The sequence below is a fragment of the Cricetulus griseus genome (genome assembly GCF_003668045.3).
Source record: "Cricetulus griseus strain 17A/GY chromosome 1 unlocalized genomic scaffold, alternate assembly CriGri-PICRH-1.0 chr1_1, whole genome shotgun sequence".
Lineage (NCBI taxonomy): Eukaryota > Metazoa > Chordata > Mammalia > Rodentia > Cricetidae > Cricetulus > Cricetulus griseus.
Window position 1 is genome coordinate 183,444,939 of NW_023276807.1, and position 27,754 is coordinate 183,472,692.

Sequence of the window (27,754 nt, forward strand, 5' to 3'; positions counted from 1 at the left end):
TCATCCCCAAAAGTCCCATGTGGACAGTTTTAAGATGTGGAAATAGTTTATTCATGACATTTAGAGTTGAGGACATATTAGGAGGGGACTAGATAATTATTTGATCACAAACATCATTGAATCCTGATTACCTTGCATTTACAAAAAGTAGAAGAGGCAACCAAAGGCTGGGAGATAACCACATACTCTTCCATGTTATAATGTAATGGAGCCCCTGTGGGAGCCTGGGAAATGCTTCTTGGACTTCCAACCTTCCAAATCATCAGGCAATCTAAGTCTCTTTTCCTTTTAGACCAGCTTCAGGTAGATCATTAAAATCATGGAAAGCTGACCCAGTAGGGGCCAGGCTACTGTTCAAGCTCAGCCCTGAGGATTTTGCATATCGGGATTTATATAGAGCCAAGAAGTTAGGAAAACTAAGCAATCGGAAGCAGGTGGCAAGAAGCCAGGCTTCTCCTCTTCCCCATTTCTCCTGCCCCTAGTTTGCCAAAATATTCCTTTCCCATTTCTCATAATGGAAGATGGACCTATCAGGGAGAGGGACATTGTATCAGAGTGGCAGAAATCCATGTGGGAAAGCACAGATCAGTTTGTTCTCTGAAGGGTTGGCAGGCAACGTGTGACAAGACAGGCTGGCAATACTTCTGATTCAAAGGCTCTCCCCCACCTCTCACTCAAGACAGCATAAGCACCTGCAATGGAAAGTGCTGCTGCCACTGTGAGCTAAGTTCTTGCTTCCATTTCCTGCTTTTCTCAAGAATTTATTATCCCTGTTAAAAGGGAACACTGGACTGTTGTTTAAAAGTTCATGTGCAGTCATAAAATGACTTCTATGAAAGCAGAGAGAAAGGAAGAATTGAGCTATACTTCCCTGTAAACACTACAGTAGAGATACTGTCCAGCATGCATTACAAGAGAGGCATGTACCCCAGTAACACCAGGAACTAGAATGAAGGGGCTATGAGCAAGAGGAATGTGGATGGATCAGTCAGGGTCTTGACTAAGAGGGCCTTTTATCACTTATAAATCTTGGACTTTATTCTCTATGATATTTCATGCACTACAATATAAATCATAACAGTAAATAGATCTTCCACCATGACTTAACAGACACACAGAGTGGAAACATGCTTCAAATGACAATATTTGACTTCATTTAATGATCTCACGACTGCCTATAATTATAATTATTTAGACATTTATTGTGGTTTTCCTGTCTGATTTTGTGATTTTTGTCTTAAGCAGTGACTATTGTTATCTCACTCCAGATCTCAATGATTTGGTTTGTGACTACACTGCTGTAGATTCCCTTCTCCTGTTAAGGAGAACATATATTCCCCTCTAATAATTTGTTAATTAAATTGCTAACTTTTTCCTAATGTCATTTAAAATCTTGAATTTGTAAGGCAAACTTAGTTTGAGCATGGTGACATATATTCTTTGAACTGATAAGAAAATAAGTTATACACACTTCCTTAGTAAGCACCTGACTTTCAGGTTTAGGTTTCTGAATCACTTGCCACCCCTCCTTGTCATTTACATGCAAAGAAACTTCTTCATTTGTCCTATGTCACTTCCTACAAGTGGAATTCTGCCCATTGCAACCTAGTGGTGTTGTTAAACATCTGTTGTCCAACATAATATTTCATATCCACATTTTTAATAAATTGATCTGTAGTTCTGGCAGAGTTTTGAATTGATTTTGGTGGGGTCATGATTCATTTATATATAAATTTACATATTTCATAAGGAAATGTGTAATAGTCACTAACACATTTTTATAATAGGAGCAGTAGTTAATTATCAGAGTGCTTAGATGTATGAATTCATTAGATGTCATAAAGATGCCAATGTCCTAATGGGATCATTTTCTCCTCATTTACTAGCTAGAACAGTTTTTAAGTGTTTAATTATCATATGTTAGTTATATATAATAATATGTTCTATTTTATTTTGGGTGATCAAGAACTGAGACTAGATAGCCCAGGAACCTAAAGATAAACCAAATACTGTTTTATTAAAAGCATACAAATAAAATGACACCTAGTTTCATTCTGCTGTACTCATAGATCAGTACCTTGCTCAGGCATCATCAGAGAACTTTCCTTCTTTAAAAGATAGAAACAAATATTGAGAATCATATTCAGACATTATACATAGAACGGGAAGCCTTGGACCACTCAGCCCTGAACAGTATGTATCCATCAGATCCCTCCCTTCCGGGCTCAGACAACCATGAGGGAAAGGAGACAGAAAGACTGTAAGAGCCCGAGGGGATGGAAGACACCAAGGAAACAAGGCCTTCTAAACAAAACACGACTGATGCACATGAAGTCACAGAGACTAAGGGCATCATACACAGGACATATATGGGTCTACAACAACTGGGGTCTTAAAAGTGAAAGGACAAGTGGACACATGCCTCCATCCCAGAAAATCTCTCCAATTGATAATCACTTGCAAATGAAAATTTAGTTTGCCCAAGGGAGTCTCAGTAGGGAAACAAACTGATGGGGTCCCCAACTACTCAAGAGAAGGCTGCATGCCCATCAGTAGATGACCAACAGACAACAAACTAAACAGCATTTTTGGATTCTCCTTGTCTCATAATATCATGTCATAGTGTTTTGTTTTATTTTATTTTTTTATTTTTTATTTTTATTTTTGTTTATTCTTCCTGTCTTTTACCCTACAGTTCCTTTGAATATATATTTTGACTTCCAGTTTGGGAATATGGAATTCCCAAATGTCTCTGCATCTATATCTGTTTCTCATGTCTTTTCTTGGATGCTTTTCCTTCTGTTTACTTGTTTTGTTCTATTTCAATGTATTTATTTTTTTCAATGTATTTATTTTTTATTTAACTTATTATATTTTCTTTTTATCCTTTATAGGTTTGTTTGTTTTCTTTTTTCCATCTTTACATGGTTTATACATTTTTCCTCCATTATTTAATTTAAATTAGCAGTAAGATTATTTTACATGTCAGTCCTAGTTTCCTCTCCCTACCCTCCTCCCCTGCCCTCTCCCAACTAACACCCTACCTATCCCATACCCTTTCTGCTCCCCAGGGAGGGTGAGGCCTTCCATAGGGGGTCTTCTGAGTCTGTCACATCCTTTGGGATAGGGCCTAGGCCCTCCCCCATGTGTCTAGGCTCAGGGAGTATCCCTCTATGTGGAAAGGGCTCCCAAAGTCCATTCCTAAGCTAAGGATAAGAACTGATCTACTACAAGAGACCCCATAGATTTCCGTGGCCTCCTTACTGACACCCATGTTTTTGTGGTCTGTATCAGTCCCATGCTGGTTTCACAGCTGTCAGTCTGGGGGCCAAGAGCTCCCCCTTGTTCAGGTCAGCTGCTTCTGTGGTTTTCACCAGCCTGGTCTGTATCCCTTTGCTCATCACTCCTCCTTCTCTGCTACTGGATTCCAGTTCAGTTCAATGTTTACCTATGGGTGCCTACTTCTACTTTCAACTGCTGCTGGATGATGGCTATAGGTTGGCCTGTTTGTTTTCTAATGAAAGCAGAACATATTTTCTACCAACTAGATGATACACATACATATTTTGTATACACATATGTTTACATATGTCTTCATCTTTGTCTGCCTGTCTCTGTTCTTTGAAAGCCAGTACTTTAGGACATTGTGGGAGATAATGGACTATCACACACTCAGTTGTTTGATGATTTTCAAAATATATATGTAGGGGAAGTTGTAGCCACGCCTTCTTAGGGGCTGGCCACACCTCCTCTACTGCACTGGATCCAACTTGCTCCATTTCAACGGACACTCCGGCCAGAAGTTCGGGTACTGACTTCAATCAAGCTGAGGATTTCAATTGAGATCTTCAATCAAGTTAATCCCATCTAACATGGACTGGATACTAACATTTTCTTCCTACAGGACCCCACATGACTATCATCGTCCCATTTCAGCAGGAAGTTACTTGGAGAATGCTACGCCCCTTTCCTCATTGTTGTCATTTAGGATAGTGTATATACCTAGTTAGGGATAGCTTCCTATTGTTTTTGGTTGGGATTGGAACGAGGTGTTCAGGCTTGGACACCTCTTTCAGATGACTTTAGGGTTTAGTTAAAATAGATAGTTAGGATGTGACATAAGCAGATTGTTGTATCTTCTTATATTTTACCTTTATGATTGTTAATTTTGGATACTTTATACTGTTAAGTTTTAATCCTCTTTTAGACTAAAAGGGGAATTGTAGGGGAAGCTGTAGCCATGCCTTCTTAGGGGCTGGCTACAGGTGTGCCTGACCAGGCTTATGAGGGTGTGGTTAGAGTGACGTAATGGGACTGCGTTTTCGGTTTCGGTTTCTCTTTGCTTCTTGCTGTACAGACCTCTACCACGCCAGCTGGCTAGGTTGCTCTGTAAGTAAGGCTTTTCCCTATTAAATACCCTTATATTTCTACCTGACTCCGTATTGGTAATTTCCCACAATATATATATATATACCAAATGGTTTCAAAACAAATCATAACAGCATTATTAGCCATAATTTACTGTACACAGTTTGAGAAATTTTGTTTCCATATCTTCTCTGAGACACTATCCTGCTGTGGACATATAGTCAGTTGGGAGTTTAGTCAACTATATTGGCTCTACTCAAAATATTCCACCAAATAGAAAAAAACCTTAGTTTCACCTTTTCTATATAACTTTGCAAATTTTCAAGAATCTTCTTCTAAAACGAAGTTTGTTGAACAAAGTGTATTCAATGAAATATAGTTTCTAACTATTCCCTTCTATAATATTCCTATTCTCCTTTTCCAAACTATAGTTAAATATAGACATCCAATCACATACATACACAGTTTCATATTCTCACATTTTTTAGACAAACGGTAGCAAGCTATGCACATTTTATCTTCTGTATTTATATCATTCTAATTTTAGTATTTGTGCTGCTGAGGCAAGCACTATCTTTTTATTTTTAGATGATATAATATTACAGAAAGTTCCAAATTAAGATGTTGAAATAATACTGTTTAGAACTGCTTGTCTTGCATAGCTATATGGGTTGTTCCAAATTTTCTATGAATTTTTAAAATATTCCTGGAAAGAAACCTGGACAATATGATTCATTTCATGTCAATGTACATTTGACATCCATTCCTAGAAGCACAACTGTTGGTTTAAAGGGTAAATGAGTCTGCAAGTTTCCTAGAAATTCCCATGTGTGCATATATACTTTGCTCATTCTTGGCCAACTCAAAACAAACTCAAAGGCATTTTTGTAGACCTTTTATCTCATATTGTTTTGTCTGTGCATATTTGCCATACATTTTATGGGATTTTTTTGTTATGTGTATTTCTTGATTTGTTATTTGTTTCTTAAAGCCATAATGGAAGAAAGAGTGTGGTGTTGGATGGGTGGAGATGGATAGAGGATCAGGGAGGAGTTGGGGGAGGGAAAAAGCATGACCAGAATTTATTGTATACAATTCTTTTCCATAAAAGAATGTTATATAAATAGAATCCTACATGGTCTTTGTGGTCTGCCTTATTTTCTTATATTTCCCTTGAGATCTAGCCAAGTCTCTCAACAGTTTATTGCTTTTAATTTATAATTAAATGATGTGTGTGGCACATTTAGATATTTGGTTACTAAGGGTAATTGTAACAACCCAATTTTGGTAACAACCCAAATTCTCTTGGGCTTTACAAATGAAGCAGTTTGAACTCATACAGCCAAATGTATTTTATAGAAATAATGGATGGTAAGGACCTTGACCTTAAAAAGAAGAAATTACCCCAGATAATGTGGATAAACCAATACAATCATTTCAAATTGTGAAAAACAGAAAAGAAAATCATCTGGTGAGATGAGTCAGGGAGAGAGAGAACAACTAATGAAGAGTCAGATAGATGTGACAGTATTGACTTAGAAGGTAGGGGGATGGGGTCAGAGCAAGGAATACAAGTATTGTGACAAGCTGGAAAAAGAAAGGAACCCAACTCTTCCCTAGGACCTCAAAAGGCAGCACAGTTCTGCCAATAGTTTGATATTAGCCCGGTTACATTTATTTAGCCACTTGAACTACAAGAATAGTAATACAATAAATTTTCAGTGTTTATGTTGCTACAAGTTTGGCAGGAATATAAAATTATTGGAATTTCTTTTTTCCCCAGATTTTTTTTTTATTTGAATTAGAAACAAGATTGTTTTACATGACAATCCCAGTTCCCTTCTCCTTCCTGTCCTTCCCTACCACCACCACCCCAACTAAAACCCTACCTATCACAAGTCCCTTCTGCTCCCCCTGGATGGTGAGGGCTTCCATAGGGTATTATCAGAGCCTATTGTATCCTTTGGGACAGGACCTAGGCCCACCCTCATGTGTGTGTCTTGGCTCCAGGAGTATTCCTCTATGTGGAATGGGCTCCCAAAGTCCACAACTATACTAGGGATAAGTACTGAACTACTACAGGAGGTCCCCTAGGTTTCCAAGGTTTTCTCACTGAAACCCACATTCCTGGGGTCTGGATCAGTCCCATGCTGGTATCCCAGCTATCAGTCTGGGGAGCAAGAATTCCCTGATGTTCAGGTCAGCTGTTTATGTAGGTTTCACCAGCATGGTCTGGACCCCTTTGCTTTTTACTCATCTGCATCTGGATTCCAGCTCAGTTCAATGATAAGTTGTAGGTGTCTGCTTCTACTTTCACCAGCTGCTGGATGAGGGCTATCGGGTGGCATATAAGTCAGTCATCAATCTCAATATGGGGCCTTTAAAGTAGCCTCTCCTCCATTGCTTAGATTGCTAGCTAGTGTCATCTTTGTAGATCTCGAGACATTTCCCTAGTGCCTGATTTTTATAAACCTAAAATGTCTCCTGTTAAGTGATCACTCAGCAGTCAATCAGGCAAAGACTTCTTTATTCAGATACACCAGCCAAGCGCAGGCCAAAGCGAGGAGGAGGGATCTGGGACCAGGGCTAGAAGAAGGGACCATCCATCTGTCCACGGTCCCTTAAGAAGCCTTTTCTACATCACCTTAGACTTTCCCTCACCCCATCCTCACAGGCGTGTTTCAGCACACCTGTCCCGGTTACCTGGGGCGGGGCTAGAGTGTATCCCTACAATTCTCCTTTTAGTCTAAAAGAGGATTAAAACTTAATAATGTAAAACATCTAAAATTAACAATCATAAAGGTGAAATATAAGAAGATACAATAATCTGCTATTGCACATCCTAACTATGTCTATTCCAGCTAAGTCCTAAAGTCATCTGAAAGGGGTGTCCAACCTGAACAACTCCTTCCAATCCCAACCCTAAACAATAGTAAGGTCATTCCTAACTAGGCTTACCTTACCCTAATAAACAATAATGGGGAATGGGGGTGTAGCATCTTCTAAGTTACTTCCTGCTGAAATGGGACGATGGTAGCCATGTGGGATCCTGTGAGAAAAAAAATTTAGCACAGGGAAAGTCTCTATTGGGTTATCTCCAGTCCATGTTAGATGGGATTTGTTTGATTAAAGATCTAGGTTGAAATCTTCAACTTGATTGAAGTCAGTACTCGAGGCTCTGGTCGGAGTGTCAGTCGAAATGTACTGAGTTGAATCCAGTGCAGCCAGTGAGGTGTGGTCTAATTCTTTTTCTGGAGCATGTAGGGATTGTCGTCAGGCTGGTCCTCATTGGCTGTATGGGACTCAAACATAAGTGTCATCAGAGAAATGTTTGCTTGCACATGTATGTATACTGGGAAAGGCAATCCTTGAAAAATGACAATTATGAAAGGGTGTAGACCTTGAAAGAAAGAGCCAAGAAAAGACAAAGATAGTCCTCTAATTCTTCATTTATTCTGTCTTATAGCAATTGGCTTCTTGATATAACACAGAAACTTTAAAATTTTGTTAAATAACATGCTTGGATTTTAGGGAAGGAAAGCCAAATCCAGCCCTAAATCCAGCATCGATTTAATTGAACAGGGACTAGGAAATGAAGAGAAATAGAGTTATTTGAGAGACAGCTGTAAAGTTTACTGTATGGCATGTTCCTTTTGTTTGATGTTTATAGCTACCTTCTTTCCTTAAGTATCTACTCATGTAGTGTCCTTTGACTTCCAGAGGTGGGTTTTCCTGTGAGGATAAAAACAAAGCACTTCCCATCCTTTGGGAGGCTTTTATTTAGTTCATGAGATATACCTCAATAAATACCTGTCAGTCATCCTTGTTGAGAGGGTTGTCTCTTTCAACTCCACGGGGGCTCTTGGAGCGGAGCAGGTGGGTTGTGGATCCGGTGGGCGACACGTGACATGTGTTAAGTGATCATTCAGCAGTCAATCGGGCAAAGACTTCTTTATTCAGATACATCAGCCAAGCACAGGCTAAAGCGAGGAGGAGGGAGCCTGGACCAGGGCCAGAAGAAGGGACCGTCCACCTGTCTGTGGTCCCTTAAGAAGCCTTTTTCTACATCACCTTAGACTTCCCTTCACCCCGCCCTCATGGGCGTGTTTCAGCACACCTGTCCCGGTTATCTGGGGTGGGGCTAGAGTGACTCCCTACAGTCTCCCTCTATTATGGTATCTCCATTCTTATCTTCTCTTCTTCCTCTGACTCAACCTTTCTGCTCCCAGAGGTTAAGAGCACTGGCTGCTTATCCAGAGGTCCTGAGTTCAATTCCCAGCACGCTCATGGTGGCTCACAACCGTCTGTAATGAAGTGTGGTGCCCTCTTCTGGCCTGCAGACATACATGTAGGCAGAATTCTATATACATAATAAATAGGTCTTTATTTTAAAAAAGAATCTTGAAATTTTCAGGAAAATTGATGGAACTAGAAGAAACCATTTTGAGCGAGGTAACTCAATCACAAAAAGACAAACCTGGTATGTACTCACTCATATGCAGATTTGAGACATAAAGAAAAGGATTACCAGCCTAGAATCCACACTGCCAGAGAAGCTAGTAAGCAAGGAGGACCCTAAAGAGACATACAGGTCCCCTGGAGAAGGGGAAAGGGTCAAGATCCCCTGAGCAAATTGGGAGCACGGGCAGAGGGAAGAGGGAGCTAGGAGAATGAGAAGGGGAGAAGAGGAGGGATGCAAAATATATGAGGAAACAGAAAGGTTGAGACAGTGGAATTTCTTTAATAAACTAAATAAAAACTTACTATATGGCCCAGGCATCATAACCTTATTGTGTTTTCACACCCCATATGTATGTATATATAAGGTATTCTAGACATTGTTATAAAACGGGCTTTGTGAGTATACTATAACATTTTTTACTTCTGATACTTCATTTTAAAATGGCAATGAGTTTACTGAGGGATAAGTCCTTATAATCCGAGGAACATCTAAATTCTAACTAAAATGTAATACAACATACATGACTTAATTGTGTGTGTGTGTGTGTGTGTGCGCGCGCGCACGCGCGCACACACACACACACACACACACACACACACACGCTGTGTGCATTTACACAAGTGTTAATGAGAAAGAGAGAAAGAGAGGGAAAGAGAGAGAGACTGAGAGAGAGAGAGAGAGAGAGAGAGAGAGATCAGGTACACATGTGTGAGTTTGTGTGCTTATGTATGTCAAAGCCAGAGGTCAACCTGGGGTATATTCCACAAAGGTTGTTCACCTTGGTTGTTGTTTGTTTGTTTGATGGGATATCATTATATAACCCTAAACAGAGCAGAATGGCCTTGAACTCATGGATATTTGCCTGCACCTCCATCAAACACTGACACCTGGTTTGAAACAAGGACTCTTATTTTTCCTGAGGATCCCTGCATAGGTAGGCTGCTTGGTGTTCAGTAAGCCTCAGGCATCAGCTTGTACTACTTGCTCAGTTCTGGTTTTACAAACCTGTGCCACCATGCTCATGACATAATAATGTTTTCTCTATCCCTTATGTAGTTTGTCTTTTTATCTCTGAAGAGATGGAAAGGTTTAATTCAGACAGTTGTCTTTTTTTTTTAAATCTACTTTATTGAATCTTTGGGAGTTTCACATAATGTATCCCAATTCTGTTCACCTCCTAGTTCCCCCCCCATACCTCCTATCATCCCTGTTAGATCCCCCATGAAAGAAAAGAAAACAAAGTAAGCAAGCAAGCAAACAAAAGCAATAACAACAGAAAACCCAAACAAACCCAATAGACCAAAACAGAACAACAACCACACCAGAAACAGAAAAATCTCTGCTTCTCCTTTTCTCCTGACTCCCCATCACCTCTTCACCCATCCTGATGACACTGGAGGCTTTGGTGTGTCATATAGTATACCTTTTTGTCCCATCAGCTTGACTGACAACTGTTCATTGCAATGAGTCATTGGTTTGGTTCAAGGCCTCAGGTTTTGGTACAGTATCCTCATTGGATCAGCACCTGGGCTCTTCTGAGATATCCTGTATCTTGGAGATCCTGTGGGTATTATTTCACAAGACTTGGCCCTTAATGAGCTCCAGCCTGTCCTAGATGGGGTAGATGCTAGGGTAGATCAACCGAAGGCCCAGTTGTGGGCCTGGGTGTTATCCAGGCAGGTCAGATGGAACTACTGGAGCCACCAGCCTTGGGTGTGATGGAGTTAGCTCCCCTACATACATGCCCTCAGGGTAGGTTCATCCTCACCTGTGGTAAAGGGTGATGGTCCTTGAGAGAGAGACTTTTGAACTTAGATTTGGGGCATGTTCAAAGCAGGACAAAGGACCAAGTGGAGGCTAGATTGAAGGAAAATCGCAGGTGGTGTTGAAGACAAGTGGGCAGGGATTATCCCCATGGTGTGATTTTAATAACCTAACCAGGCTCCTTAGTACTTTGCAGACACACAATACAGATAGGAGTTCCTTCCTCCTTGGAGATGATATCAAGTTGAAACATCTTTGTTTTACAACATCTCATGGAAGTGTAGACATGTGGGTGGAGTAACAGTGAGATTCCTTCAGCTGTCATCTTAATGTGATGTAATTTGTCCCATTTCTTTTCTTGAAAGTTGACTTGTGGTGAGCTTGGTTGATAGGCTCCAGAGATCATCGGGGATTAGAATCTGTCCACAGTGGCCCAAAGTGAGAATGGGTCTGCCACTCATATAAGCAGTAGGCTTTTGCCTTTTTTATTTTATTTTTTTCCAACTTTTTTTTATTTTTTATTTTTGTCCAACTTTTTTATTTGAATTAGAAATAGGATTGTTTTACATGACAATCCCATTTCCCTTCTCCCACCCATCCTCCCCTACTGGACCCCACCCCAACTAAAACCTTATCTGTAACATATCTTTTCTGCTCCCCCTGGATGGTGAGGCCTTCCATAGGATGACATCAGAGTCTTTTTTATCCTTTGGGATAGGGCCTAGGCCCACCCCTGTGTGTCTTGGCTCAGGGAGTATTCCTCTATATGGAATGGTCTCCCAAAGTCCACACCTATGCTAGGAATAAATATTGGGCTTCTACAGGAGGTCCCATAGATTTTGGAGGTTTCCTCACAGAAACCCATGTTCCAAACAATGGAATCTTGAAATTTGCAGAAAAATGGATGGATCTAGAAGAAACCATTCTGAGCGAGGTAACCCAATTGCAAAAAGACAAACATGATATGTACTCACTCATATTCGGATTTTAGACATAGAGTAAGGATTACCAGCCTACAATCCACACTGCCAAAGAAGCTAATAAACATGGAGTTCCCTAAGAGAGACATACGTGGTCCCCTGAAGAAGGGGAGAGGTTCAAGATCTGCTGAACAAGTTGGGAGCATGGGAAGAGGGGGGAGGGAGCTAGGAGAATGAGAAGGGGAGAAGAAGAGGGATGCCGAGGACATGAAGGAGCAGAAAATGAGTCAGGGAAAGAATACACGATAACAAGAATGGAGATACCATAATAGAGGGAGACATTTTTGGTTTACAGAGAAATCAGGCACTAGGGAAATGTCTGGAGATCTACAAAGATGACACCAGCTAACTATCTCAGCAACGGAGGAGAGGCTACCTTAAATGCCCTCCCCTGATTATGAGATTGATGACTGACTTATATGCCTTCATCCAGCAGCTGGTGAAAGTAGAAGCAGACACCCATAACTAATCACTGATCTGAACTGGAACCCAGATGCAGAGAAGGACCAGTGAAGAGCTCAGGGAGTATTCCTCTATATGGAATGGGCTCCCAAAGTCCATACCTATGCTAGGGATAAATATTGGGTTTCTACAGGAGGTCCCATAGATTTCTGACGTTTCCTCAAAGAAACCCATGTTCCTTGGGTCTGGATCAGTCCCATGCTGGCATTCCAGCTATCAGATTGGGGATCAAGAGTTCCCGGATGTTCAGGTCAGCTGTTTCTGTGTGTTTCACCAGCGTAGTCTGGACCTCTGTGCTCTGACTTATATGCCTTCATCCAGCAGCTGGTGGAAGTAGAAGCAGACACCCATAAATAATCACGGATCTGAACTGGAACCGAGATGCAGAGAAGGACCAGACAGTTGTCTTATTAGTATTTTCTCTTATTCTGGTATCTTGGCAAGGAAAGCACTTCTATATGGCTGTTTCTCCTGAAGACAGTCTATGATTCTTCAAAAATATTTATATTTTACATTTTATATTTATGCTATCTTTCATTCATTTGTGTGTTATATGAGATTTTTCAATGAGGTTATATTATTATTTGCCTGCAGTTGTCCAGTTGAAAACTCTTCCATGAATTATTACTAATGGTAAGACATATTTGTATAGAATTATTTCCCTGATCTCCTTCTGCTGCACTGATCTTTTGCCCTTCTCTGACATGACTCTACCAGATTCTCTTGGTTCCTTCATCTGTACAGCCATAACTTCAAGAGGGAAGAATCAGGGCACAGTTACAATCTGAACAAAGCAAAACCAAACTCCAACAGTATAAACAACTCATGTCCAATGCCTGGGATTCACTCATGATCTTTTAGGATCCTCCAAAGGGCTTGGGTCATGTCCCCGGCTCTGCCTTAAGCAGTACACACAACTTATCTTGTAGGGTTCAACTGACTTCTCATCAAACCCTGCCTCACAGTGATGAGCCTTAGATGCTTTCTATGACCACTCCATGCCTTCAAAACAGGCACCTCCTGGGTGATTCTTCCACTACAAAGTTTGGCTGCCAGTATGAGGTACAACCTTGGCTGCATCTGGGACATAGCTTCTATGTTCTGAACCACTTTAATGGTTGTGATCTCTTTCTAATCCCAGTTTATTCTTCAGCTCCAGCTGATCTGTAACCACAGATTCTTCACACAAAAGCCATGGTTGAGTCTTTGCTTCCCTCTGAAACTTTATAAGTGAAGCCTTCATTATCTATACTGCTCTCAATTCTTACCTTCTAGCTACTACAGACTAGCTTACTGAACTCCTAGTCGCACAAGAGGACTAAGTTACAAAACTGTCACACATACACAGAGTACCTAGCTCAGAGTTCCAAAGTCCTTCCACAGGACTCCCAAGAAATAAATGGTCAGGTATAAGAGCAATACCTGACTAACCTTGTGTTAATTTGTCTTAGTTAGGATTACTATTGTTGAAAACAATCAGGGAGATCAGTACATGGACTGACCCCCAAAACCCTCCTTATTACCTAGTTTCCCTGGGTCTTTGTATTGAATGCATGATAATCCTTAACTTTACAGCTAATATCCACTTATGAATGAGTAAGTACATACCATGTTTGTTTTTCTGGGTCTGGGTTACCCCACTTGGGATGATTTTTTCCTAGTTCCTTCCATTTGCCTGAAATTTTCATAATATTATTTTTTTAACAGCTGAGTACTTCTCCACTGTATAAATGTGCCATATTTCCTTTATCCATTCCTTAGTTGAGAGACATCTAGATGGTTTCCAGGTTCTGGCTATTACAAATAAAAGATGTAAAAGAGTCAGTCATAGCCTCTGCTTCCACTGTTAAGAGTCCCACAAGAGGACTAAGGTACACAACTGTCACACATAAACAGAGTGCCTAGGTCAGTCCCATGCAGACTCTATGGTTATGGATTCAGTCTCTGCGAGCTCCTATGATCCAAGGTTAGTTGATTCTGTGGATTTTCTTGTGGTTCCCTTGACTACTCTGACTCCTATAATCCTTTCTCTCCATCTTTTATAGGACTTCCCAAACTCTGCCTAATGTTTGGCTATGGGTCTGCACCTGTTTCCATCAGTTACTGGAGGAAGCCCCTCTGATGACAATTGAGCTAGGTGCATATCTGGTCACAGGAGATGGCTAGTTCAGGCTATGCATCCACTATTTCTAGTAGTCTTACCTGTGCTCATCCTTCTATATTCCTGGGAGATTCCCTTGTGCTCTTTTTTCACCTGATCCCGAAATGCTGCCCCCATTTCCAGTAGTCTTCTTTAGTACTCTCTACCTTGATTCCCCCACAACCTTAACACTCATGTTCCCATTCCCGAAAGTCCACCAAATACACTGAATCTGCCAGAAGAGAAGGTAAGAAACAGTATTGAACACATTGACACTTTTCTTAACAGAACACCAATAGAGCCTACACTAAGATAAAAACTTAGTAAATGGGACCTCACGAAACTGAAAAGTTTCTGTAAGGCAAAGGATGCCATCAATAGGACAAAATGGCAGCCTGCAGAATGGGAAAAGATCTTTACCAACCCCATATCTGACAGAGGGCTGATTTCCAAAATATATAAAGAACTCAAGAAATTATATACCAACAAACCAAATAATCCAATTAAAAATGGGGTACAGATCTGAAGAGAGAATTCTCAGCAGAGGGATCCCCAATAGCAGAGAAACAAAGACATATTCAACATCCTCAGCCATCAAAGAAATGCAAATAAAAATGACTTTGAGATTCCATCTTCCACCCGTCAGAATAACAAAGATCAACAACACAAGTGACAGCTCAGCTGGAGAGGGCATAGAACAAAGGAAACACTCCTCCATTGAAGATGGGAGTGCACATTTGTATAGCCACTTTGGAAGTCATTATGGCATTTTCCCAGAAAACAGGGAATCAATCTACCACAAGACCCCCACTACAGGGTAACAAATTGGATTGGAAGGCAAAAGGGCAGATCTTGGAAGAGCTGAAGGATGGAGGGTAAATATGATCAAATATGCTGTACAAAATTCTCAAAGAAATAGCATAAGAAAATAATCAGACCTTTAAAAAGTAACCTAAAAGCATATCTAGTTCCATGTGGAAATTTAGCAGCATAGGGAAAATTGGAATTCAACAGGGAAAAACATATCAGTAATTTCACTATGGCTTACAAAAGGCAGTATTTGTCATTCTTGTAATGTAGATTTGCAAAGGGTCACAAAACTTAAGTAAAGTCATACAATTACCAGAAAATCTTTGTGTGAATTGCTTATAATTTGTGACTTGAGAAATAATTTTAATCTATTACTTAAAATCTAGAAGTTTTAATACAAACTAAAAAACGCATACATTATGAAAAGCATCATATGCCACAAAATACCATAAGCAAATTAAAGGAGCACATTGCATACTCAGAAACAAAAATGTTGTTGTAATAAGACAAATGATTTCTGACTTTTCTTAACAAAGTGAGAGTTTTCAAAAATAGAAGAGAACAAAGCCAACAACATCATAGAAACAGAGGCTAAACAAACAGAAAATTCTCAGAAAAAGAAATGCAAATGACTTGTAACCATATGAAAAGATGTTCAAACTTGTTTATACAGTAAGAGAAATGAAAATTTAAATTGTAATGAGATATTATTTCTCACCCATCAAAATGGCAAAAGAAGAAGTCCCCAGCTGTCCAGTATAGTACATGATAGATCTGTATAGAAACAGGCAACCTTATGCAGTGCCTGTGGGAATGTAAAGGGCATGATGATTTTGGAGGAGAATTTAGCAAAATTACCTTGGAAGTATTATCTATGAAGATCACATATACATATTCACTCTTGGACTCAGCAATCCCACTTTGAGAACCTCTCCTGAAGAGGCACATTACAGTAATTGCAAATTTCTCCAAGCACCATTTATGCTCATCATTACTTGAAATTTTCATAGTTCTAAAACTTGATCTTCACATTGAATGGCCAAATAAAAAAGCAAATATACTATCATATCAGGCATTAGCTTTTAAAAACACCGTACACTCTTCTTTCATGTTATTTGAAATTCAGAGTAAAATAAATGTCTCCCCTAAGGGTGTAGGTATCACATTCTGATGCTTCCTTTTCCAGCTGACACAGAAATACACATTTAGGAAGCATACTACACAAAGCAATATATCATCATGGTAAAAGAAAGGGGGTAGTCCAGATAAATATCAAAGAAGACACTAAAGCTGTTGAGCTAAGGACTATGCTACAATGAGGATATAGAGGGATTCAAAGGCACTTTTACACACCAGAGAATTGAGCAGAAGAGAAAAATTCATTTCCCATGAAAGCAAAAGGGGTCTATTTCAAGTCTGAATCACTACAGTAGGCTTTTAATCAAAACTGAATAATTATATTTCTTATTTTGACTGGTTCTGTGTTGTGCTAACCTAAAGGTTGCGAGATAAAATGCTAGCACTAGGAAGGATTGTAGATCCTATCCTCTAATGGAAAAGGTGAACAAAGTACCCAACTGCAATCCAAGCTGGGTTGCTCAACTGAGCCAGCTAGGATGCAACACCTTGAGAAGCAGCGCCAGCCTTGATGGGAGATGTCCTTCTGTATATATGTTTCTCTTATAGGTTGATGAATGAAATAGTGATTGGCTGGCCAGGCAGAAAGTATATAGCCAGGGTTAGGAGATGAGGAGAATTTCTGGGAAACATAGACAGAATCACCATGTAGACCACAAAAGGAGTAACATGTCTGGACCCTTCTCTGAACAGATAAGACCACATGGAAATACTTAGATTGATAGAAATGGGTTAATAATTAAGACAGAGCTAGCCAATAAGAATACCTAGCCAACAGCCAACAGGAGCTGGGATCTGTGTTGATGTCTGTGGCCTGTGTCACCCTAGGAGGCTATAGGAAATACATAAGATAAAATCAGAGTGCCATACAGAGTCAGTTCAACCCTTTGAAGGCCCTGAGAAAGCTGCCCTACACACTGGATGCTACAGCAAGATAGCTGCCCCTCCACCTAGGAGAGAAGGCCCTCACTCCTTACCATGTGTGAGGGTGAATCTACCTGAGGACATACGTGTAGGGGAGCTGACTCCAGCCCCTTGCTTGAGGTGGGTGACCCCAGCAGCTTCGACTAATTAGCTTGGCTGCCACCCAGACACACAGCCAGGCCTTGGATTAACCAACCACAGCATCTATCCCATATAGGACCCGCTGGAGCTTTTGAAGGGACAGGTCCTGTGGAATGATATATGCAAGATCTCCAAGACTTGGGGTGGCCACAGCATATCCCAGAGGAGTTCTGATTATGATCCAGTGAGGATGGTGTGCCAGAAACCAGAGGTGTTGAATCAGACCAATGACTCATTGCAATGAACATTTGCCAGTAAAGTTGATGGGACAAATTGGTATACTTTATGACACACTAAAATCTCCAATGCCACTAGGATGAATGAAGAGGCAGGAAAAGAGAAGCAAAGGGATTTTTCTGTTGTGGTGGTGGTTTTTGGTTTTTGTTTGTTTGTTTGTTTGTTTGTTGTTTGTTTTTGCTTTTGTTTACTTACTTGCTTACTTTGTTTTGTTTTCATTTGGGGGACAGAGAATGGATGAGGCGAGGAAGTAGGGGAGCCAGAAGGTGTGCAGAATTGGGTTTCATGATGTGAAACTCCCAAAGAGTCAGTAAAGATGTTTTAAAAAAGAAAAGAAAGAAACCTGCTCTCCTTGCCTCAGTGCTCTGATAATTACAAGCAGTACCTCCTCAGTTCTCACAGTTAATTGCATACAGATCTGAATCATCCCCTGAAACCAGGCTGCCTTCACTCTTGCTATTGCTTCAAAGATAGGTATACACTCAGGAAAGAGTAGTCAGCCTCTTAGCCTGGGTAAGACCTACATCTGATTGGCATAATGACCAATACGAGCATTCTAAAACTTCACACAAAATGTGTCCTTTCTGTGTAAGGAATAGGAAAATGCTTACTGATAAGATAGCTTAACAGGTAAACAAGAAAAGTTCTAACCTTTCAAGAAATGTCCAAGGGCATAGGGCCCCAGGAACAGCTAATACTTTGAGAATTTGTAAGCCACTGCTCCCATTAGTTGAAACACAAAAAAACAAGGTAGTATTTATGATGGACTTAAAGAAATTCACATTTAGGAACACACTAGAACATAGGGTTATTTCTTATTAAAAGCAAAGAGTCAACAATCAATGCTTTCCCAAAAGAAAAGAATTCACATATACTAGAAAAATATTTCTTCAAAGGACACACTATTAAATGAGTTCCAACACATCAATGCACTGGAATAATATTCAGGCATAAAAAGGAATGAATCACAGGTCTGTGTAATAACTTGGGAAGACATCAAGTTCATTTTACTGAATGAAAAACAATAGATTTTAAATATGGCCTTTTATTTGTAGTGTGTGTGAGGTATTGGGTTTGTTTATAACAGACAGTATTGCAGTAAAGGCAACAGAGTGTAGAGAGAACATGGCTTAGTAGTTGCCAAAGTTGGATACTGGGGGAAGGAATGACTATAAAGAGATATGGGATTGATTGATTTTTCTATTGAAGGTGTTAGAACTGGTTTATATCTTATTTATGATGGAGCTCACTTTGTATTTTGTCAAAAATCAGAACAGCAGGGTTAGATTTTACTGTAAAACATATTTTGAGAACATTTTCAGTATAATCGATTTCTTTGTGCTCTTGCATATTTCATCTTTTTGTTAAATATCTTGATAAAGTGTCTGTTTAAATGTTTCATTAGTATCCAAAGGGAACTATGCATAAAAATAATAACTTCTGAAGAATGGGATATTATCCATGGGTTCATCATTTGGTGGATCTGATCCTCAACCCTGTCAATCCTGAGCATAGACTAATGACCCTGCTCACCTCTCAACCATTGTTCAACAGCTGATAGATATAAGGCAGGCTCTCTCTCTCTCTCTCTCTCTCTCTCTCTCTCTCTCTCTGTGTGTGTGTGTGTGTGTGAGAGAGAGAGAGAGAGAGAGAGAGAGAGAGAGAGAGGGTGTGAATAAGTGTGTATATGTGCATGTTTGTGTATATGGATGACTATGTGAATGTGTGTGTGCACACCACTTACGTATACATGTGTGACAGAGAGGAATCTTGTTAGTTCTTTTTATATGCCTTTGCCAACACTTCCTCCAACTCTTCAGCTTTCATAGCTCCACTTCCAAGCCTTCTCCTTGATTCCCAAGAAGAGGTCCTCAAGCATCTACTAAAGCCTCTACCCATCATGTTCCTACTTTCAGTGAGTGATAACTGATAACTGATAACTCAGCATCTTGCTATATCATCATTGTGGTTGATGATTAAAAAAGAAAAAAAAATCTTTTTTAATCGTTATTGAGTCACTGAAATCACTGTTAGTCAAATTTCCATCACTCTGACAAAATATTTAAGAAAGCCAACTCAAAGGAAAGAGGAAAAACAGTATTTTGGCTCACTGTTTCAGACATTTTCAATCATGATCACTTGGCTCAATTGCATCTGATCCCCGTGATACCCTTCAGGGGAATTCTTTAGCAACATAACTCCACTTACCAGGATCACCTCCTAAGCTTCTTCCATCCTCCCGTTATGGAACAGTTTTCAGTACAGTAGCCCTTGTGCAACATTCCAGATTCAAACTATAGCAGTCACCCTACTGGTATTGTATAACCATGTTTCAGTGTCATCTGAGCTATCTAGTGCCTTTCTAATCAACTGCTGCATATTATTTTATATAAATGTTTATTTCTCAGAGCCAGGCTACAATATTCATAAATTTGTGTAAATAGGCATCAATGAGTAGGAAGACGGTAACATCTTTGATTATTTCATGTCCTATTTGGTTTTCTAACTTCATTTTTATGTGGAGATTTTGATCTGGCTGAAAGACCCGCTCGGAATGCTTCTGCATGCCCCCTGCCCCTCTGTCTACCCCGCCTGTGCCGGTGCTGGGTGTTCTCTCTGGAGCAGGCGGGAGGAGCAGTTGATCGAGGGCAGCGCGGCAGGGACTGAGCAGGGCAGGGCCAGGGTTCAGCCAGGGGCTGGAGAGTGCAGCGCAAGCGGCGCCTGGAAGGGGAACTTGAGCTGGGAGAGCAGCGGTGCTGCTTGTCCAGGAGCTGCGAGCGGGGAGCCGCCTCCAAGGCCAAGGACACGGGGGCCGCGGAGCTGCCGGGGCCTCCCAAGCCCTCACCCCGGCAGGGCTCGCGCCCCCGGCCCGCCCCGCCTGGCACCGCGCCCGGGGCTGGGGCCGAGCAACGAGCACCAGGTGCATTGGCCCAAGGGCGAGAGCACCAGTTAGGCCGGCCCGGGGCCCTGCCCCCACACACCCACCTGATGGAGAACACTCCGTCCCAAGGTCTCCGTCCCCAAGGTCAGCGGAGGGGGGAATTGAGTCTGTTGTACCAGACACCAGACACCAGACCTTGAGAATATGCTGGTCTGGAATGGCTCTGTGCCTCATTTGAACCATCCAATAGAAATGACTCTGTACTTTACCTCATTTGAATGACTCTGTATTTCACCTCATTTGAATAACTCTATACTTCGCCTCATTTGAATAACCCTGTATAGCGCCTCATTTACATTGACCAATGGAAATAGCTCTGTACAATGCCTCATTAGAATTATCCAATAGAATCCCTGCTTCTGGCTTGCGCCTTTTTCCCTATATAAGGACCCCTTTCCCTTGGCTCGGTGCGCTTAGCCACACAGAAGCTAAGTCGCCCCGGGTACCTGAGTCTCTAATAAAACCTCTTGCAGTTTGCATCCAAGTTCGTGGTCTCGCTGATTCCTGGGTGTGGGTCTCCTTCTACGAAAGTACCTCTTCGGGGGTCTTTCATGGCTATGGTACTAAGCATCTATAATACCCAGTTAATCAATCATGGCTGCCAATGTAAATTTGTACTTTTGTATTTGAGAGTTTTAACTGAATTATATTTCTTTTTGAGATTACTAATTATGCTTGCTGTTCCATTTTATAGTGGTCACCATGCCCTATGAGCTTCTGTAGGTTATAATTTTTCCTAGTGTACAAAGAGGCTAGGATGTGAAGGGAAGATTATTTGTCCAGTATTTGTGACATAGTTGCAATCATGACATTGGCAGTACAAACACAAAGTATCATATACTTGGCAAGATAGTCAGACCAAAATGAGTCCAAGGAAATTAGGGAAAAGATAAGAAAATATAGACAGAAGTTTCTGTCCAACCTCATCCTAGAGCCAATCTCAAATAAATACAGTCTTATATTAATTATAAACTGTTTCACCTGTTGCTCAGTCTTCTTATTAACTAGCTCTTACAACTTAAATTAACCCATTATTCTTACCTACCTTTATCCACATGGCTTAGTACTTTTTCTCAGTAAGGCATTCTCATCTTGCTTCCTCTGTGTCTGGTTGGTGACTCTGCCTTTCTTTTCCCAGCATTCTCCTAGTGTGGTCACCCTGCCTATACTTCCTTCCTGTCTACTAGCCAACCAGCATTCTATTAAACCAATACTACTGACAAATCCTTACAGTGTATAAAAGAGCATTATCCCATATCAAGAAAATATGATAACTAATTCTAGGGTCAACCAGAAACTTAGAAGAAATGACTTCTTAGGTGCATTCTGAAATTCTTTCTAGACAGCTGGTTCCATAGACAGAGATCAGCAGTACACAGTGTTCTCATGGGATGGAAAGTAAATTCCCAGAGGCCTGAGGCAGACAAATGCTTCTCCCCAGGGAAACACAACAAAGAGCAGTCAAGAGAAAACTTGTGTAATGTTCAAAGAAAAATCCTTTATGTGTGTATGTGTCCATGTCTTTGCTCTTGTTTGTTTGTGTGTGAAAAGACTTTGACCATAAAATATGACGTATTTGATGAAATCTTATCAAAACAACAAGAATACTTAATAATTAACTTTAATAATCAGATAAATCACATACTAGATTTCATTAAAGGGTTTATTGATTTTAAACTTAAAATTATATATGGTCAGAGTGTATTTTATTCATGTTAATAAAAAATCTTATTAAAAATCCACATAACAAATTTACCTTTTCCAAATAACATTCAATCTAGTCATCACTCAAAAGATTATCCACCACACTGTAAGTGGTCTGTTTGACCACTTTAAGTTGTTAGAGTTTACTCAATAAAATTAATTCATTTACAAGAATATAGATTTTCTTCTGTTTTTAAAAAATGTAGCCAGCAAGAATTTCTATTTTCTCAAGTGATGTACATATACTATGCTTCTTCAGAGAGTAGCTTTATCTTAAAGTTAATTGGAAAATACCTCTACTGAATTTTTACACAGCCAAATATGTGCTCATATTCTTTCTGCTCTCTCCTCTACAATTATCCCTGAGTCTTGGATAGGGTGACATAAAGTCTGATTATAGTCCTGTAACTCTGGTTTGGCATTGAATCTGTGTATTTTTCATCATTGTCTCCCAGGCATGGATGATGGCAAGTCTTGGTGGCCTTTTCCTGGAAATCACTGATGAGGAAAAGTAAGAAAATTAAAAACAGAGAAACATCCAAATAAACACTGATACCAGTAATAAGGTGGCCATAAATACAAATGTTGGGAAGGTCCTTAACCAATATATCATAGCATTTACTTTTTTCACTTTGGCCCATGACTACCCCAGTCACATACCTTTTGTCTACTTTCCCAGAAACAGCTGTAAATTTCCCCTGAAGAGCAGGACTTAAGTCCAATCAGAAAGCTGGTTTTTATCCATAACCACTTTTTTATAATACCACTATTGCATTAGCTGACATATCTTACTAGGCATTTCCATAATAAAGAATGCAGAATCCACAACCGAGTAGGATTTGAGCCATAATTCCCTTCACCAACTTCAGTAGCATCTTCTATTAGTACATGAGCTAGCCTGCAGGGAGGATACACTCTGTGTTCAGTCCCAGTGTTATTCTCTTACTTCTAAAGCATTCAGCATCTTAAGCAATATGGTCTGACCACTCAGTTCTGAAATGCATCCAGCAGCAGTGGCAATAGCCTTTATACTTTCAGGGCCATCTGGAACCCCCTTGGACAACAACTTCTAGGCATGTAAACCATCCCTAGGACTGGTATTTTTGATACCCTTATGGTTTTCTGGGAACATCTGTTTTCTTTACTCCTTTTAGGTGTCCTTGCATGTCTTTAAGTGGGTCTCTAGGCCTGCAGAACGTTTAAAGTTAGCATATGTAATATATAATCTTTTTATAGATGATGAACAGGATAATGCAAAGTCCCAAACCGGTTTGTGTGTGTGTGTGTTTTATTTTTTTTTTGAAAACAGATTTTTTTCAAATATATTCTGATCACAGTTTTCCCCCCTCACCTCTTCCCAAGTCTTCCCTACCTTCCTACCTATACAACAACACAATTTCTTTCTCTGTCTTTTGAAAGCAAATAGGCAAAGTAAACAAAACAACAACAAAACACCCAAAGCCAGGCTGTAACAAAACAAACAAGTGAAGAAAAAAGAGCAGAAGAAGTATATACAATGTGTGCAAGCAAGCACACACACACACACACACACACACACACACAAACACACACACACACACAACACACACACACACACACACACACACACACACACACACTCACGCATATACACACATGCACACACACAGAGGAAGACAGAGATAGAGCATACAACTTAGAAAAAAAGTTTAGAAAAGTTTTGTTAATTCAGTTACTCGCTGCCTTAATCTACCAGCACTTATATAAGAAGACCCCCACTCAAAATTATCTAAATAATGCATTCAATCTGAAGTTTTTCATCTAAACTAATGGGTTAGCACATCTACTCAAGTCAGAATCTAAAGAGAAGCAGATGATACAGCAACAGATGCACAACAGCTAGTATTTTCTTTATAAGTGGGTAATGTCACAAGGCAGTGACTCCAGGGCAGACAATTCCCACCAAAGCTAATGTGCACTTTAGTCCATATCTTTTAAACTGATGAAAAATTGTGACTACTTTCTGACTCTTTGTCTAATAAGCATTGGAAGAAAATGTTTATTCATCTACTTTTCTCCTCCTAAACACACACACACACACACACACACACACACACACACACACACACACACACACGAGACAGAAAGAGACAGACAGAGAGAGACAGAGACAGATACAGACAGACAGACAGACAGACAGACAGACAGAGATCAAAAGGAAAATGTTTGGAGCCATATCTAGGGTGGGCCTTTTCATTTTTTAGACATTCTTTTTTTTTCTTTCTTTTTTAAGACACAGGGTTTCTCTTTGTTGTTTTGGGGCCTGTCCTGGAACTCACTCGGTAGACCAGGCTGGCCTCAAACTCACAGAGATCCGCCTGTCTCTGCCTCCTGAGTGCTGGGATTAACCAATGTCCAGCCTTTTCAGACATTCATAAATAATTGAACAAATGAAACAAAAGCCCATGACTTTTGGATAGAGGTTGTCCCTTATGTCCACACCCTCAACAAAAAGTAAAACAAACCAAGAGCAAACAGACCTCAAAGGCTTCTAGTTATTTCCCCTTGCCTTAGCTGTATTGTTTTAGATTTTATTTGTTTATTTATTAATTTGTGTGTGTGCATGTGTGTGCGTGTGTGTGTGTGTGTGTGTGTGTGTGTGTGTGTGTGTGTGTGTATGCCATGACTATACAAGTGCTTGTGGAGGCCAGAAGAGGGCATTGGATCCCATGGAGATACTTACAGGCAGTGATGTACCATCCCCTGTGGTTGCTAAGAGCCAGTCTCTTTGTTCCTCTGCTAGAGTAGGGAGATCTTTTTACTAAGGAGACATTTCTCCAGCCCCTTCCTATGCACTCTAAGTAAATCAATGGGAACTTGAACTTGCCATATATGAGTATGTAATATGAAGTTCTGTGGGTGTTCTGACTCTGAAAGTGAACTGAAGGGAATCTATGACCTGGTCCATGAGTTGGCCTACAGGATAGTAAATATCAATTTGTAGCAAACTATAAATCTCATTTTTAAAATAAGATTTATGTTATTTTATGTGTTTTGTGTGAAACTGGAGTTATAGATGGCTGTTAGCTGCAGTGTGGGTGCTGAGAACTGAACCTAAGTCTTCTGCAAGAGTAACAAATGCTCTAAACTGCTGAGCCATCTATCGAACCCCAAATAAATCTCTTTCAAGTGACATGTGTATGGACTGACAGCATTTTATTTTTACACAGTCATAAATAAAAATAATAGTAAAAAAGCATTGGTCACAGCTCCGTGGGAAAAGAGTGAGTGAGAAGATTAATCCCCAGTGTTTCAGAAAGAGAACAAGAGTGAAGCAAACAGCTAATAGTCATGAATGGAGACAATTATGAGTCTCAAAAGAGAAAATTGCTGAGTATCCCTTACATTAAACAAGTAATGTAAAATGAGAAAAGGTGGAAGCAAACCACACAAAGACAATCCTGTTTTAGAATATCCATTTAAAAACTGAAACTACAATATACCCCAGTGTCTTTTGACAGCTCCAGGATTGTGGATGCTGTGGAGTCTATCGGGACTTAGCTTCACAGTTGTGTGGCCTGAGCTGCATATAAAATTCTCTGCTCTAATGTGTGAGGAAGTCTTATGGTTTTCTATGCAAACTACAAATCAGCCTAGGATCCACCCATGATCAGGAATACATTGTGAAAGACCACCAGTGCCATGGCAATGCCAAAGTGAATATGTCAACAACTAAACTCAAAAGATCACATTTTACAGCTAATTTTGGCAGCCCAACTAGAAGACACTTCATCTTTGGTTAGCTTTACTCCAGTGAAGGATTTGTTGGGGTACACTTTGTTTTCATAAAAAGAGGGAGGATCCCCTGGAAAAGCAAGTGGAATGGTGCCCTAGGTATTTGACCACTTCTGCCATCAGAGTGGTAGTAGAGAGTAGAGATTTAGTGAAAAACTTACCCTATGAGGTAAAAGTTCACAATATGTTGAAGTTTCATTTGTCTATTGATTCTTTTATTGATATTATACACTAAAATATTCACTGACTTATAGAAGTTTTATGTTTATAACAATTATGAGGTATATGAGTAAGCTACAATCCAGGAGCACATCAACAATAATATATTACTGACCTGTGTGTTACACTTAGACACAGAGGTTACAAGAACATGACAGTTCTATCAATCAAATTTCAAATACATATCAATTCTTAATACAACCAAATCTTTTAACACATTCTGAATTATTTTACTAATAATTTTATATCTATAATACAAAAATTTCCATAGATAGAAATCCCAAATTAGAGGAATATTGGTTAAGTTTTTACGTGTATGAGGGTTTCGTCTACATGCATGTATGTGCACCAGGTACTTTTAGTTCCTTGGAGGCCAGAGGTAAGTTTCAGAACCCCTATTAATAATCTTCACTATGTATATGCTGAAAGACAGACCTGGGTCCTCTGCAAGAGCAGCACATGTTCCTAAGTGCTGAGCCATCTCTCCAGTACCCTCCACTGGCTAAAAGCAAGTTGGATAATTCCATAGAATGAGAATAGAGAATGCTGGAAATACTTATTATAATGACAGTAAGTACTGAAAATCCAAGCACATAAATCCTGATGGATGGAAACACAGAATGCCAGCACTGAGAGTGCACTTGAAAAGTCCTTCCCACCTCTGAGACTTTACACAGCTTAAAATCTATAAAGCACTTGTGAGTCCTCAGCAATCAGGGGAAATACCCTGGACATTATTACCATGGCATCCAAAGAGGCTTGCTTCTCCTTAACCTTTCACTAAATCGTTTGCCTTATCTCATCTCTTTGTGGTGATATTGACCACTGGCACTCAACACTAACGTCTCTTTCAGCTGGTAACTAACAATGCTTTTCAAGAGCAGCTTAAAGGCTGGAATGTGCTCACATTTCCCCATTCTTTGGCATGTCAATCTTTCAGTGAGATAACCTGACTTCCATGAACAACAACAAAATGCCATGACACATTTTCTTAACAAACAATAATTGCAGCATGTCTCCACTTCAAAGGGACCCCAGCATATACTGTGGAGGAAGGTGGTGAGCAGTCTTGGATGTCATTAAAAAGCTGAGTGGCCATTCCCATTAGGGGTACAATCAGTTTCAATAGCAAAGGAGAACAAGAAACACATTATAGCCCAGCTCCATAAGCACTGAGATTATCCCACTCCTTAAGAATTTTCTCATTGTTAGTTTCAACTTGTGACTAAGTCTTTAGTCGACTTGTAAAGAGTACTCATTTCCTTTGTGCCTTGGACAAGCATCTTATAACCTGTATTCATTGTCAACTTGCAAATAACATCATGCAACTAAAGAGGAAGAACTGTAGAATTTGGAATGGAAAAAAAAAAAACAAACCTTACACAACTAAGTTTGTCTAAACCTAAAGAATTCTTCAATGCCTTCATCATAAATATCAGTAAATGAGATGATAGAAGCATGTCTTATACAATGTAAAGAATAGGGTAAATATATAGGTGAATTGGCAATTACTGAACATACATCACATCAGAGATGTTCAGAATTTTATGAATACGGTCTCTGATTGTTTATCTTGCATCATTAACCAATGTCAAAATTATACTGAGACAAATAAGGAAGCCATTATTAAGGTTTAGTGTTAAGCATGACTACAACTTCAGCTTTCAAAGGTCCTGAAATCATCACTACAA